This window comes from Equus quagga, chromosome 10 (genome assembly GCF_021613505.1).
Source record: "Equus quagga isolate Etosha38 chromosome 10, UCLA_HA_Equagga_1.0, whole genome shotgun sequence".
In the NCBI taxonomy this organism is placed as follows: Eukaryota; Metazoa; Chordata; class Mammalia; order Perissodactyla; family Equidae; genus Equus; species Equus quagga.
Genome location: NC_060276.1, coordinates 27,763,899 through 27,774,921, shown reverse-complemented (window position 1 = coordinate 27,774,921; position 11,023 = coordinate 27,763,899). Strand labels below are relative to the sequence as shown.

The following is an 11,023-nucleotide window of genomic DNA, read 5'->3' as shown; positions in this document are numbered from 1 at the left end:
CCCCGCACCGGTGGCGAGCAAGGCGGGCTCCGCTCTCAGCGCGTCTGGCAACCACCCAGCAAGCAGTCTCCTAGCTTATTGTGTCATCGGAACCCCTAGGCTGATGTGTGGACTTTGGGGGAGAATGGAACACAACCAGAGTCCCATTCCTCATTGGTTACGGACTTCCTGGAGGGGAGCGTCCCGCTCCCAGCCCACAAGGCGAGAGAAAGTCCCTTCCCTTCAGCGCGCTGGGGCCGCCAGGGGCTCGGCGCTTGCTCCAACGCCAGGTCTGCGTCTCTCGCTCCTCAAGACCTCGGGGCCAGGAGCCCCGCGCCCACGGGCGGGGCTCGAGGGCCAGGCGGAGAGACGTCCTCCCAACATTTCTCCCAGGGCTAAGGGGCTTAGCGTGACATCTCGTATCCCCCGGCTCTAGCCGCGCCCCCAATCGGCTGGCACCGTCCGGCAAAGCCCCTTCCTCAGGCCAGTCCCCCGGCCCCACCCCAGACGGGAGCAGGGCGGCGAAGCTGCGGGGTGCAGCTCCCCTGCCCCACCCTTACACGCCCCCTCCCGTCCCCCTCCCGTCCCCCTCCCGTCCCGCGCTCCACCTCCTTTCGGTCCCGCCCTGGCCGCGTGCGCGTCCCCGCAGGTCCCACCCACCAACGCACCGCGCGACTGGACGTGATGGGAATAGCGGTCCTCTAACCCAGAGCCTGCAGACCTTGAACCGGAGGCAGATGCGCTGTGGACCGGCACCAGGAGCCGACCCGGGCATCGTGGCGGCTCTCGGAGCAGAGCACAGCCGCATCGACAGCGCCCGGGACAGGGAGCCTCCGCCCGGGTGCAGCCGCCGAGACCCCGGCTCACGCAGCCTGGGAGTTGAGGAGCTCTGGCAAGAACTGCAAGGTGAGTGCCTGGCCCGGGACAGGTGCTGTGGCCAACTCGAGGAAGCGTCCTTTCCCTGGGAGAGGCAGGTTACAGGACGCCGCCGCTGGTCTCAGTTCGCGGCCCTTCCCCCATTCCAGATATGAAGCCTCCCATGATCTCAGTGATTGTAGCGGGAGATGAGGAGGAAATATGGTCCGATCTGGGGCAGGGAGGGGGAGGACCAGGAGGAGGTGGTGGCGGCCAGGAGCCCAGGAAGCAGCAGCAGCAGGAGCTGACCTCCCCAGGTCCCTCAGGAGCCAAAGCCAGGGGACAGGGAGCAGTGCCTCTACCGCACCACGTTCACCCCCTTGCAGCTGCAGATGGAAAGCATTTTACACCGCTCTGAGTACCCCGACATTTTCCCGCTGTATACGGCTTGCTCCTGGAGGTGCCTAGTTCTCCAGGGGTCTCGGGGTCTCTGGATGCCTCGGGCTCTCTTCCGGAGTCCCTTCTCTCCTCTTCAGAGCTAAAAGTGGCCTAGTGGACGCAAGGCCACCAAGGCCCCCTCCCGCAGGACTCTGGGGTGGGGGCAGTACCTACTGGGAATCAAGGTAAATATTTTCATGCAGGATTTAAATCCATCAAGTAGGAGGGAAACTTTGGCCAGAGGCCTGTTTTGTAAATAACATTTTATTGGAACTGTGCACGAGGCACAGTGGAGCAAGTGCAGGGTCAGATCCTACCTATATCTAAATTTTGATAATTTTTTCATCATGGATTATTTTTGCATTCATTTTGATACTTGTTAAATTTGTTAAAACATTATCTTGATCACTGATTGTTTTGGTGCCACATTAAATTTTGTGCGGGAAGGAAGACCACCCCCTAAAGCAAGCCTTGAACTGGGTATTACAGAAAATTCTGCTGGGGTGGGGGGCATAAGAGGGAGAGAAATTTTAAAACAAGCATGAAATAACATCCATATATTTAGTTCCATTCACATATCTGAATATTGGACATTTGTGCTTTTGTCTTCTCAGAAAGGAGATTGCACTGTGCATGAGTGTGACTGAAGCCAGGGTGCAGGCGAGTAAACCTGAACAAAGCAGCTCGGCAGGGCAGCCATTTGAAACCTGCTTCAGGACTTGGACACCTCTGTCCTGGTCATTCTCATGTTGGTTTGTTTTTATTGTCTTTTCCATGACTGGAAAATAAGTTTTGAATTTGGGGAGCTTTAAGGGAAACAAAATGGGATAAGTAAATTTCAGATTATGGAACTTGCCCATTTCCAGTGCGAACATGAGTTCCTAAAGGAAAAAAACAATAGAACACAACCACTTTTCCTATACCTGTACCACATTTATATATATATTTTACAATAAAGTTCAACTCCTCTGATATAAGAAAATTTTTATATTAAAGTATATGGGGAAGCCATTCTGGTTTGAATTTGATTTGACCTGAATTTCATTTGAACCAAAGAAGTCTGATTTACGGCCTGTCAAACATACATTGTACATCTGCTTTAATCATTACCCTAAAGCAGAGTGCACTTTTTGAAGATAAGAATTAATGCCTCCCTTCCTATGATGCCAGGGTCATGTTGACCCGCTGTACCCATGCTAATCTGTAACAAAGATCTCCTTGAAGGAATGTACCCCTGTCGTGCTCGATGTACATCTCTTTGTTTTGAAACGGTATATAACTGTGCTGAAAATCGCTCTTAGCCAGAGCGCTTTCTTCCCTTGTGAAGGCTGCGACTCCTAGGCTATAGTCCTCAGTTTGGCTCAAATAAAACTCTCTTCTTTTCTTTTACAATAGAATGATTTTTAATTATTTGCGTCAATACCTCCTAACACAGGTATTCTTTAGGGAAGATGTTGGCCCTCCCTAAAGGAATACTTCTTTCTTCTATGTAGTCATGTTGGGACTCAGTCTGACTTGGAAGTATTCAAATTAATGCACTAAGGAGCTGGGTTATAAGAGAGCTCAATTATACTATTTAAAATATTTAAAACCAAGCATAACCTCTGAGCTAAAATGAGTAATTGTGTAAATATCTCACCACTGGCAGAAGGGAGTAACTCGTCCACAGAGCACACTATCTGAATAACTAATGGCTATGTAGTTACACTGAGACTGACGGCGGGAGCTAGCTTAAAGTCGAGTCCTCCTGCTGTTGTTTTTAAGCATTTGGTAAAGCAATGTAGGGAGTGGCATCCCTAAATTTGTCTAAAAAACAAAACAAAAAAAGAACAATTATGAATAAAATTCCATTAACCTAAAAAGGGTGAAAACGAGAATTCTAATGTACAGTCAAAATATGCCTTGCACATTGCACACAAATTCAATGTTATGAAACTACTAACTGCTTAAGTGAATATTCTCTTGAGGAATTTCTGAGATCTGAGGATTTTTTTTCCCTTTTGGTGGTACAATTATAACAGGTGGGTTTCGTGGAATTTGTTTGGTGCTGGTGGGGTGGCTGTCAATTCAGGGTAGATTTGTACCTGTGTTAATCTGAAGTACTTTTTCATTTTCTAAGTAGTGATAACTTATTTGTAGGTCATGGGATCAAAAGGTGACTACTTGAGCTGATAGAAAACCGTAAGTTGTATCAAAGAAGTATGGGGGGGATCAGGATAGGATCGGCTTATGCTTTGCTGCAGAGACCGTGTGTGAGGGCAGTGATGGAAATGGGCTGCAGACCTAGTGACGGGGTGTCTGAGAAGCAGCCCAACAAAGCAGGCCACTGAGTGCTGGCGTCCTGAGGCCGAGGGCTGGGCTCACAGTCAGGTCTGGCCAGGGCTTGGGAGGACCAGGCCTCTACTTTTGCAAGCAGGCAAAGCAAATTTTTTTAAGAAAAACTTAAAAGTTAGGTGACTTGCTTTTCCTGGGTTTACATAGTGGTCTCTTAATGGAGCTCTGAAGGGAAAAGGAGCCACAAGAAATAAATAAGGGAAAGAAAATCTTCTCATCCATTTCCAAACTCTACAGCATGAATTCTCCAAAGAAACTCTTTATGTGCTTTTCCCACTCTCTTTTGCAAATATGGTAGACCTGTTTTATGTAACCAGTATTGGGAAGAGGGACCTACTATTGGCCCAGATGACAGCCCACTGTGGGCTCTGGCTGTTTAGGGAGGTCTGACCACTGGTGCATTTGAATCTCTCCAAAATAAGCTCTATTACACTGGCCTTCTTTAGACTGTATACTCATGCAGAGGAAGGATCCAAACTCTTCAAATCGGAGCGCAAAAGCCAGGAGGCAGGCAGGGAGAGGAGGCCCACAGCATCACAATTTGTACTTTGGGAATTTCCAAAGGATTAAATGCAATGTAAATCCCATTAACTAGGATGCTGAGTGGACAGAGGTTTAATTGACATGACTTTGTTTTGTTTTTTAATAGTTGCCAGGCATTTAGGGAAAAACCTTTTGTGTGACCCCTGCCTCCACATTGTTGTTGGCTTTTTTAATTAATTAGTTTTTATTGAGGTATAATTGATATATGACATTAAACTAGTTTCAGGTGGACAGCGTAGTGATTTGATATTTGTATACATTGCAAAATATCACCATAAGTCTAGTTAATATCCATCACCATACATAGTTACAAAAACTTTTTTCCTGAGAATTGACTTACTCTCAGCAACTTTCAAATATGCAATACAGTATTATTATTAACTATGGTCACCATGCTGTACATTACATCCCTGTGACATTTATTTTATAACTGCAAGTTTGTACTTTTTGACCTCCTTCACCCATTTCTCTCACCACACCCCCACTGCCTCTGGCAACCACCAATCTATTCTCTGTATCTATGTGCTTGGTTGGTTTGTTTTTTAGATTCTACATATAAGTGAGATCACATGGTGTTTCTCTTTCTCTGACTTATTTCACTTAACATAATGCCATCAAATGATGTTGTTGCAAATGGCAAGATCTTATTCTTTTTTATGGCTGAATAATATTCCATTGTGTCTATGTGTATTATATATATGGATATAATACACACATACCACATTTTCTTTATCCATTCATCCATTGATGGACACTTAGGTTGTTTCCATATCTTGGCTATTGTAAATAATGCTACAATGAACATGGGGGTGCTATGTTGTTGTTGACCTTGTTCTAAAATGCCTACTTCCACTCTCCTGCCTTAGGAACTGGTGATGGAATTGGGATCTCCTAGTTGAGGAGTAGCGCTGGCAGGGCCTAGGGCTCCACTACTCCAGGCAATATCATCTTCCATCCAGAATCCTGACCTGTAGCTAGAACAGGGTTAGCTGACGGTGTCCTGAACCCAGGAAGCTTGGAGGCAGGCTGGTGCATGCAGAATTGACAATGGTATGCCTCTTTCCCTCCACACTATTGACTGGGAAGAAATTAAGTTTTAATGAATTTGAACCTAGTTAGGCTGAACTTTCCTTAGCATAAAAGGCTGAAATAGGGGCTGGCCCCGTGGCCGAGTGGTTAAGTTCACGTGCTCTGCTGCAGGCGGCCCAGCGTTTCGTTGGTTCGAATCCTGGGCGCAGACATGGCACTGCTCATCAAACCACGCTGAGGCAGCGTCCCACATGCCACAACTAGAAGGACCCACAACGAAGAATATACAACTATGTACCGAGGGGCTTTGGGGAGAAAAAGGAAAAAATAAAATAAAATCTTTAAACACCTTGCCTTTAAAAAAAAAAAAAAAAAGGCTGAAATATCAAGGCAGTGTCCAGAGCTTCAGCAACTCTCATGTCCCAGCAAGACAAGTCACAAACCCCTCTGGCCTCCTTGCCAGACTACCTTTTTAACTCTCAAGAGGGTTCAGAGGATGAATGACCCCTTAGTCATCCTTGAAGGAAACCTGGCTAAAAATCCTATGTGCTCCTCTTGATTAGTTACTTCAGACTAAAGATGGGCTTTTCAAATAGGGAGCTATTTTCCTCAGTATGACTTTAAAAGGAGTCTAGTTTTCCCCATGCTCAGCTCCCCCCACCCCACCCATCACCCCATCACTAGACACTGTCTCTAGTGAGGAGGGGGCAGAGCAGCACGACAGCTGATGATCTGCTGTTAGGATACTAACATTTCTCTATCCTGTTACCAGGCATAGCATTAACAGCAAGGACACAGTGCAACCCACTAGCTAGTCTTGCATACAAGACCTGGAAAATAAAGAATACTAAAAGTGAGAGGATGGAAACAAAGCAATAAGCTGAGACCAGAGCTTGGCACATGGTCCACGCTGAAGGGAGCGAATGCAGTATTAACTTTCCTAAGATATTCTAGCAATAATGAAATAGCTTCTCCCACTGTGGTTTAAAATCTCAACAGCAAATAGATTTGCATGTTGTGTTTTTCTGTTATGACATTACCTGTTCAATATGCTAAACCAACCCCTTTTTTCCTTCTGATTTTAGGTTTCGTTTAAGAATAGGAAGGACAAGTGTTGGAGACATGAGAGGGCTTTAGTCCTCAGAACTATGTCACCCGTTGCCATGGGTCACCCTGTCATCATAATCTTGGATGGACTCTATAATGCCATGTTTGTTCTGGAGCCCAAATGGAGTTGGGTTCCTCTGGTGCCACTGCAGCCCAGAACACCCAGGCCACCCAAGTGGGGTTAGTAGTGTATGGATAGGAACTGCTAAGGAATGGCAAGGAAGCCTCCTTTCATAAGGTGACATCCTTGAGTCACTATCAACAGGCCCTGTACTTCTCAGACACACACATGTGCAAGACAGGGTAGGGTAAGTCCCTAGTGAGAAAACAGCGTGTTACAAGACGGGGCAGAGCTCCATTCACGCTAAGGAGCTCAGGCACAAACCTACACTCTAAAGGAGTCTGCCTAAGAAGCTACTCATAGGGCTTTACAAGAAGGTGGCACCCAGACATTCATCTAGTATGCTCCAAATTCTGTTCACTGCCCTCCTTTTGTGGAGGACATAGGGGAACAGAAACCATTCTGGCCTAAAGGTCCTGCTGCTTCCAAGGAGACGCCATCAAGGCCACAGTGAGGCTCCTCTCCCTTTTCTCCCCTCCTCCCATCACAGGAGCTGTTATTGTGCCTTCCCTGGCCCAGAAGTGATGATCACACCTTCAAATACATTTTGTCTCATTCAACATCCTTGAGAGGACCCTGGTTCCTGATGATTAAACACTAGGCGGGAACCTTTTGGTTTAGTGCTGCTGGAAGCAAGAGGATGGAGATGGTCCCCTGATTAATATTCTAGATTAATGGATCACTGAAAAGAAGCAGTCAGACCTTGGCTTTCTTCATGCTGTCTTCCTCATGTGAAACTGCCAGGCTAGAAAACAACAAAATTAAAAATGGACTGTTGGGGGCCAGCCCCGTGGTGTAGTGGTTAAATTTTGGCACACTCTGCTTCAGTGGCATGGGATCGCAGGTTCGGATCCCCAGTGTGGATCATCTCTGGCTCACTCGTCAGCCATGCTGTGTGCAACCCACACGGAAAATGGAGGAAGATTGGCATAGATGTCAGCTCAGGGCTAATGTTCCTTAAAAAAAAAAAAAAAAAAAAAAAAGAAAAAGAAAAGAAAAAGACTGTGATAAGAATTGAGGAATTACCATTAAATTTCTTAGGCATTATAATGGTATTGTGGTTGTTTTTTGTAAAAAAAGAATGTCTATCTTTTAGAGAAACATGCTGAATTATTTATGAATGAAATGATATCTGGGATTTGTTTCAAAATAATTGGGGGCAGTGGCAACTTTGCACAAGTTGATAATTGTTCAAGCTGGGTCATGAGTACATGGGAGATCATTATTCTATTCTCTGTACTTTTATATATATTTGACCTTTACCATAATAAAATTAAAGAAAAAAATGTACCTCTAAAACCTTAATACCTTGAGCAGATAAACATGCTTTTGCTGCTGTCTCATTTGTTGTTAAAGAGAAATTAATTCGTTCAACATTTATGTCAGGAACTATGCCAGGCACTGAAAGCACAGAAATTAAAGTCACACCAGGTATTAGATGATATAAGGAATTATTACTAATTTATTGGGCGAGATAATGGTATTATGGTTAAGTAGGAAAATGTTCTTACTTTTTAGAGCTGCATACAGAAATCTTTAGGGTGGCAGTGTGATATTTATAATTTACTTTGAATTTCTCAGCAAAAAATCCATATTTGAAACAAATATGGCATCATACTAAAAACTTAAACTCTAGTTGGTATGTATGTAGTATTATACTATTCCCTTTACTTTCCTGAATGTTTGAACCTTTTCATGATGAAAAGAGAAAAAACTCTGTGTATGTGTTCAGGGAGGATGCTCTCCAGGAGCTCAGGCTAATGGAGGAGACAGAAGTGGACAGAGAATTAGAATCTGCAGTGAGAGAGGGAAGCGCGGGGTGCTCCGGGTATACAGAGGAGTCTCAAAATCAGGCCGATTTGGGGAGGGTGGTTGAGGAATGGTGGACCAGGAAAAGGTGACTCAAGCTAGTTTTCTTTGAAGCAGTTTTACTACGAAAGTAACACGTGCCCGCCGCTGAATGAGTAAGCCGAGCCGCGCGCAGGGAGAGACGACACTGCAGGCAGACGGGCTCTCGGCACCAAGTAAGAGTCAAGAGAAGGAAGATGGCAGACTGAGGAAACAGAAGCCGTTCTCAGGCTACAGAGGACGCTGTGAGAGGGAGGCACAGGGTACATGTGATTAGAGGGGGATCAGTCAGGTCTGACCTTTACCCTGAGGCTGCTGAAGGATTTTAAGTAGGGGCTGACACGCTCAGGTGTGTGCTTTAAGAAAGTTCAGTCTTCCAGCAATAAGGAAGAAAAGTGACCACGGGGGCCAGGAAACCCAGGTGACATCAGAGGAAGGGGCCCGTTTGTGTGATGTGTCCCCAGAGGAGGTACCCTGTCAGTCATCACCCAGGAGAAGGCACAAAGAGGTGGCTTTTGTGATGCGCCAGCCCACAGGCCGTGTCTTCCATAAATGAGCTGCCAGCCTGAAGGGGGTCCTTTAGGGTGTGCCTTTTTGAAAAGTGCACAAAGGTGCCCAGGGAGTGTGAGAATTACACAAAAGAGCCCTTCTACGGGGCTGATGCAGGCTTGTATGACTCGGTTTGGCACCACGCGTCTTGCAGACCAACCCCAACTTAGTTTGGTGCCACAGGCCTTGTACAACTACACACAACCAATCTGGAGTGACCCTGCTTAGACTGAATCCCACCAGTGTGACCTGGAGTGTGGTACTTATAACCTGCTCTGCGCCTCCATTTCCCCGTCTCTAAGATGGAGCCTACAGTTACTGTGTGCGTTAAATAGAGAACGAGTATCAGCCCTCAGCGGGGTGCCTGGCACGAAGTCAGTGACTGTTCAAAAACGCTTGGCTATTACTATTGTTTTTAAGAACCTTCTTCTAAGATAAGCTTTAAGAAGTACAACTAGTTTTGAAGCAAGGCTTGCAGAAGGATGGTTTTCTTACCGCTGGAGTCTGTTCCAGAATCAGAGTCACTGTCACTATCTTCAGAATACTCCTTGTGTTTTCTTTTAGGTGATTTTTTCTTTCTCCTTTGCTTAGACCTTTCTTTTGAAAGACTGGACTTTTTCCTTTCTTCTACATAAAATACAAATAAAAAACAAATTTCTAAAGGAGTATTTCTGAGTATCAATGATGGGCAAATTGAGTCAAAGCAAAGTTTAATGTTCAACTATTTATAAACTTATTTTTTAACTTCCCAATATAAAAACCACTGTATTTTAAAAATACTCTCTGAAGTAAAAGCTGAAGTGGTGCTTTTCTTTGTTTCTTCATCCTCTACTGGTGTATGTTCAATCAGAGCCAAATTTAAAGAAAATGGTTGTAAGAATCAGAAAAGTGATGACATATGGACCCTAGAGTATAAAAATATGGAATTAAAATTTTTCAGTAGCAAATTGATTGTCCAAGGACCATTAAAAGCGATACTGGAGCGCTTCTGTAAGAGTCCAGTTCAAGATTCTGCCCCCTTCGTGATAACAGAATCATTTACTCTTGCATAAGGCTTTACAGTTTACAAAGTGCCATTCAAACTGGCAGCGGCATGGAGGATTTATATGTTCCGAAGAGACCAAAGGACAAAAGTAAGCAAAGAGGAACCAGAAGGAGAGATGAAAGAAACTGCAGACAAGAAGGCTGAGGGCAGACTTCAGTCACAATTTTACTCCACGTGTGTAACGGACATACAGTAGGGCAGCAAGTGTTCCGTTTCCCCAGAGCAGAAAGAACTTAACACTCTGCAGTATAAAGAGACCTCACTCTGTTGTAGAGAATCCTGAAAATGAGTATTATTAAAATTCTCTAATCATTTAGAAAGGGAATTCCTCTGTCATAGAATCTTTTCCTCTGAAGAGCACAGCTGGAATAATTTAGGTGTTGCCTAGAAAATTATTTTTAGGGTGCCTTCCAACTCTAATTCTTTGAGTTCAGATTCTTTGAGTTCAGTATCTGTAAGAACAAGTTTCTGAAAATAATGCATAACCCTATCACAAATTACAAGTCTACCTATCAAGCATATTATCTCAACTCAAGCTAAAGTAGACACAGAAATAGAGGAGCAGCTTATGAATAGCAGCAAAGAAAAAAGAAACAAGGAAAAAGAAGCATTAAGCCTTCAAATAGTATTAGATGTAGAAAAATTAACTAAACAAAACCATACTGGCATATTCATCTTAAAAATCCCTTTATAATGCTAAACTCTGGAATGCAATCTGCTATTGGGTTAGTGGAGAAAAAAATTCAAAATAATATAAATGTATTATTTGTTTTAACACTGAACCCTTCTATGAATAAGAAATTAGCGCTCCGTGACTTTAAAGAGAACAAATAGCATGCTAAAATCCACTGGCAACATGTTTTAATTCTTAGGTATGTTCTATGTTTTAAAACTTAAGGGATATAAAAGGATAAATCACAAGAAGGTAAAATGTGAGATGTACTTAAATGTTCTTCACCCATTAAAATTTTTGACAACAGACTCTGGATTTAACAAATGTTCTATTTTTAAAGTCTATTTTTTAACAACTTACTCTGGTTCAGGACCATATTAGTCAGCTAGGCTACCCTAACAAAATACCACAGACTCAGTGGCTTAAACAACAGAAATTTACTTTCTCACCATTCTGGAGGTCAAAAGTCCAAGATCAAGGTGCCATCAGGGTTGGTTTCTGG

The 11,023-nt window shown here is 44.2% G+C and overlaps 1 long non-coding RNA gene across 1 annotated transcript; it reads right to left on the bottom strand.

Moving 5' to 3' along the window:
* Positions 1–1,572: 1,572 nt before the first annotated feature.
* LOC124245959 (uncharacterized) lies at positions 1,573–11,022 on the bottom strand. Its single transcript, XR_006890364.1, has 3 exons — positions 10,971–11,022; positions 9,299–9,430; positions 1,573–3,078 (listed from the first exon to the last, which is right to left on the bottom strand). It is a non-coding gene; the product is annotated as an uncharacterized LOC124245959 (long non-coding RNA).
* Position 11,023: the final 1 nt, after the last annotated feature.